The sequence below is a fragment of the Sorex araneus genome, chromosome 4 (assembly GCF_027595985.1).
Source record: "Sorex araneus isolate mSorAra2 chromosome 4, mSorAra2.pri, whole genome shotgun sequence".
In the NCBI taxonomy this organism is placed as follows: Eukaryota; Metazoa; Chordata; class Mammalia; order Eulipotyphla; family Soricidae; genus Sorex; species Sorex araneus.
This window is the reverse complement of record NC_073305.1, coordinates 183,510,658-183,515,514: the sequence shown is the minus strand read 5'-3', so window position 1 is coordinate 183,515,514 and position 4,857 is coordinate 183,510,658. Positions and strand designations below refer to the sequence as shown.

Below are 4,857 nucleotides of genomic sequence, written 5' to 3'. Positions count from 1 at the left end.
AAACGCTTTTAATTTTCCAAGACCCAAAGGAGCGGGGGGAGGGGGAGGATATGCAATCAACTGAAGTTCTAAAATGATGGATCTGACCTCTCAAGGGTAGATGGCAGAACCTGCTAGAAGACCCTGAACTTGGAGTCTTGTCCATTTCTGCCACTCAGAAACAGAGGGAGAGAGAGAGAGATGAGGATGACTAATTCTAGATTTTTCGCTTCTCAGGGAGACCTGGGGGTGCCACTGGCCCCATGCACGATTCAGGGCTGAGGGTGGGCTGTGGGAATTCACGCAGTCTGGATCTGACTGCTTTACTGCCTCCCTGCCCCCACCCCGGCTTTGGCACAGAGGGGGGTTTCAGCAGGTTTGGCGCAGGAAGGGGACACTTCTTGCCAGCCCCGTCTCACACCGCGGTCCTCTGAGGGGATTAGCACCGTGGCATCAAGTGTACAGACCAAACCCGAGTGTCGCAGAGTCAATATTTCACATTTCATGTTAAATCAGACCTTAAAACAAGTGTGAAGTATTGGGATGCAGCGAGAAGCACACATTTCAGGGAATGAAGCGGATTTTGATGGGGGTGAAAGCCTCCCTCCTTCTCTGGCCTCTCCCCCTCCTTTTCTTGCAAGGGGCAAGTCTGGGCTTGCAGGCCCGGGTACTGAGAGTCACCAGGTGTACTGGACGGCGAGGTATGATGGTCAGGACCTAGGGTGGTGGCGAGAAATTCAGGCTCAGGAAGACAAAGTGGGGTGTGGGGCCCAGGAAAGACTCTCTCCCTGATTATGCATGAAATATTAACAGCGAAAAGTGAGACAGATGGTTAAATGTAGTATCTACAAGACTAATCCGACGTATTTTTAAAGTGACTAGGAATTATGCAGCCCCGGGCGGTTTTGCAGACGCTGAGTTGATGAAGCTGTTTCCTGCATTCTCAAAGCAGAAGGGCAGCAGCCTCGGTGCCACCTGCAAGGCTGCCTCTATCCTGGGGGGGGCGCTGTTTGGTGTGTAAGCGGGTCTGTGTATCTCCCTGGGGTCGGTGGGGGCACAGCCGGCATCAGGGGGCCTGGAGGACGGTACAGATGCTAACTTGGTCCCTCGCACTTCCTGGCCGTGAGTTGAAGACCCCGGGCTTCTGAGGAAGGCAGGCCGAGGCCCGGGTGTTGGGGAGGGAGAGGATGAGGCCAGGGGGTGGGGTGGGGGCAGGCTCATTGTTTGTTCCCCCCCAACTCTCCTCTCTTCAATTGCAAAGTGTTTGCTTACTGGGCTGAGAGACTATAACCTGTATGGTGTGGCTTTTGCTGTTGTGATCCTTCAGCAAATACTGGATGGGAACTTTATGAAAAAGTCCCCTACCCCCTTCCAAAAAACCCAAGAAAAACCCCCATGCATGTATCAGAAGTAGAAGACTAGGACCTCTGGGGGCAGCAAAGAGGCTAAGGCCACCCTGGTTTGACCCCAGCATCACAGAGGGTCCCTTGAAAGCCGGCAGGAGCAACATCAAACACAGAACCAGGGTTACAGGAGAAGCCCCTGAGCACTGCCACGTGTGGTCCATAAAAAAAGAGATATATATTTATTATTTTTATTTCACTTTTTTTGCTTTTTGGGTCACACCCGGTGATGCACAGGGGTTACCTCTGGTTCTGCACTCAGGAGTTACTCCTGGCGGTGCTCAGGGGACCATATGGGATGCTAGGAATTGAACCCGGGTTGGCTGCGTGCAAGACAAACGGCCTACCTGCTGTGCTATCGCTCTAGTACGCCCCTCCCCAGAAGAAATTCTTAAAAAAAAAAAAGGCCCGTGACATGTAGTACAGGGGTTAAGACATTTGCTGGGTATGGCCTAAAGCCAAGAATTAAAAAAAACTGAGAGAGAGAGAGAGAGAGAGAGAGAGAGAGAGAGAGAGAGAGAGAGAGAGAGAGAGAGAGAGAGAGAGAGAGAGTATGTGTGTGTATATGAGAGAGAGAGAGAGGGAGGGAGAGAGAGGAGAGAGGGAGAGAGAGAGGGAGAGAAAGAGGGAAAGAGAGAGGGAGGGAGAGAAAGAGGGGGAGAGAGAGGGAGAGAGAGAGAGAGGGAGGGAGGGAGAGGGAGAGAGGGAGAGACTCCTGCCTCCAGGGCTCCAGGGCCTCCCTTGGTCCTATGCCCTGACACTCCAACACCTGCACTAACCCCAGCCACTGCCTGAGGCCCCACCCACCCGTTTTTCTGGCCTCCTCTCCCCTGCTTGGGGCTGGGAGACGTTGGGGGCTCCGGCAGAACATGGGTGCTGTGCCTTTGCTCCCTGCGCACCCCTTGGGCTGCGGGCTTTGCAGGAGGCTCAGGGTTCTGCTCCTGCAGTTTCCTTCCCAGCTGCCTCTCCTGCCTAGCCACACCCAGCACAGCGTGAGACACCGGGTCACAGGCCTCTGGAGCCCTAGGTGCTGGCTGGTGCAAGCCAGGCCTCGCTCCAGGTGACGCCCAGGTGACTGGCTTCTCCTGGGCCTTCTTCTATGCCTGTCTGCACTTCCCTTCTCCTAGGACCTCAGCAACCTGGAGGTCTCTCTCCAGATGTCCTCATTTGAACTTAATTTTTCTTTGGAGACCCAGGGATGTGTCACAGCAATGGAGCAACCACGTGTGGGACCTCGAGCACCACAATGACAATGATAGCACAAAGGGAAGGGGTTAAAGTAAAGGGCCACTAAGTCAAGGATGGTGGGAGGGATCGCTCGGGATGGGAGACACATGCTGAACGCAGACTAGGGAGCAAACATGATGCCTTAAGTATCTGTATGGTATTATGGTATTGCGTAATGCCCCAAAGCAGAGAGAGAGCAAGAAGGAAGGTGCCTGCCACAGAGGCAGCGCTGGGGTCAGGTGGGGGTGGCGGGAGGGATACTGGGACATTGGTGGTGGAAAATGCGCACTGGTGGAGGGATAGCTGCTCAATCATCGTACGACTGAAACTCAATCCTGAAAGTTTGCAAATTTATCTCATGGTGACTCCATTAAAAAAAGAAAAAAAGGTAAAGGATCCGGCTCCAAGTGTATTTGGAGGAACCGTGGGGCCAGGACTTCACCGCGTGAATTTAGAAGAACACAACACAGCAAAAAGGGCCAAGGGGCTGGCAGGCTTGGCTCTTCCAGATACAGACGGGTGTGTGTGTGGGGTGGTGATCTCGGCCACGAGGGTCCCTGACTGGTCCCGGACACCAGGCCCTCCTGCCTTTCTCTCTGGGCCCTGCACCCTCCTGTGTGCCCGACTGACTTCCCTTTCGCCCGAAGAGCACTGCCACCGGGGAGAGTGTGAGTCGTCCTGGGCACTGGCCTCTGGCCCCAAGCAGACACACTAGCGGTGGAGGCCAGGAGGCCGTGCCTTTCCCCAGGGGCTTCTTATCATTCTTGCAGGCAGCAGAAGGTTGGGTTCAATTTTCTGATCTATCCTGCCACTCTTTGTCTTTTAATGGTGTGTTTAGCCCACTGGCATTGAGAGAGATTTAAATTTTTTTTTCTTTTTGGGTCACACCCAGCGATGCACAGGGGTTACTCCTGGCTCTGCACTCAGGAATTAACCCTGGCAGTGCTCAGGGGACCATATAGGATGCTGGGAATCGAACTTGGGTTAACCGCATGCAAGGCAAACACTCTACCCGCTGTGCTATTGCTCCAGCTCCAATTTTTTTTTATTTTTTAAAAAATTTTATTTTATTTTTGATGAATCATTGAGATACAGTTACAGATTTGCAAACCTTCATGCTTACGTTTCAGTCATATGATGTTCTAGTTCCCATCCCTCCACCAGTGCCCATTCTCCACCACCACCAATGGTCCCAGGATCCCTCCCACCTCCCCCATCCCATCACCCTGCCTCACCCTGCCTCTGTGGCAGGGCATTCCCTTTTGCGCTCCCTCTCTCTCTCTGTCTCTCTGTCTCTCTCTCTCTGTCTCTCTGTCTCTCTCTCTCTCTCCTTTTGGGTGTTGTGGTTTGCAATAGAGGTATTAAGTTGCCATCATATTCGGTCTATAGTCTACTTTCAGCTCACATCTCCATCCCGAGCTGGCCCTCCAAACATCCTTTACTTGGTGGTCCCTTCTCTATCTGAGCTGCCTTTCCCCCAGCATGTGAGGCCGGCTTTCAAGCTGTGGAGCAATCCTCCTGGTACACATATCTACTATTCTTGGGTGTTAGTCTCGCATTCTGTTACTTTATATTCCACAAATGAGTGCAGTCCTTCTATGTCTGTCCCTCTCTTTCTGACTCACTTCACTTAACATGATACTGAGAGAGATTTTTGGTACGGGGTTTTATCCCATCTCTCTGCCGAAGTTTGGTGTATTTAAAAATATGGAACGCTTCAGGATTTGCGTGTCATGCTTGCGCAGGGGCCATGCTAATCTATCTTCTCTGTATCGTTCCAATTTTAGTGTTTGTGCTGCCAAAGCGAGCACAGATCCTTACTATTCAGGGGTTCGAGAAGCTCCCTGATGAGGAAGGTACTGCTATATTTCCTCCTCCCAAGCAGTGCCTGGTACACCCAGCGGGCCTTCTGGCAATTCTCCTGCCACCTGGTGATTCAGTGCTGGGTTATGTGCACCCTGCACTGCTATGGTTTACCTGGGCACCCTGGAGGAGCTTAGGCACCTCGAGATGCTTGGGGATGTGAGGCCAGAGCCGGTGGGCCACATGCAGGACGAGCCCCTGAGGTCCTGCACTGACCCTCTGGCTTGAGGACGGCGTCACTTACTTTCTGCTCCCCCGAGGACGGGCTGGTGTAGAGCAGGGGGCAGGGAGGTATTCTAGACCTGTGTTCGCCCGCCTTTTCTGAAGCAGTCACTTCCAGCCCGGTTTCCTCTTTGTGCAGCTCCTGCCCCCCCACCCCTGGCCC

General features: G+C 53.1%; 1 non-coding gene across 1 annotated transcript; it reads right to left on the bottom strand.

The window, feature by feature from the left end:
* Positions 1 to 4,310: 4,310 nt before the first annotated feature.
* On the bottom strand, positions 4,311 to 4,420 carry LOC129404540 (U6 spliceosomal RNA). The gene has a single exon (XR_008629938.1). It is a non-coding gene; the product is annotated as a U6 spliceosomal RNA (small nuclear RNA).
* Between the last annotated feature and the right edge of the window lie 437 nt (positions 4,421 to 4,857).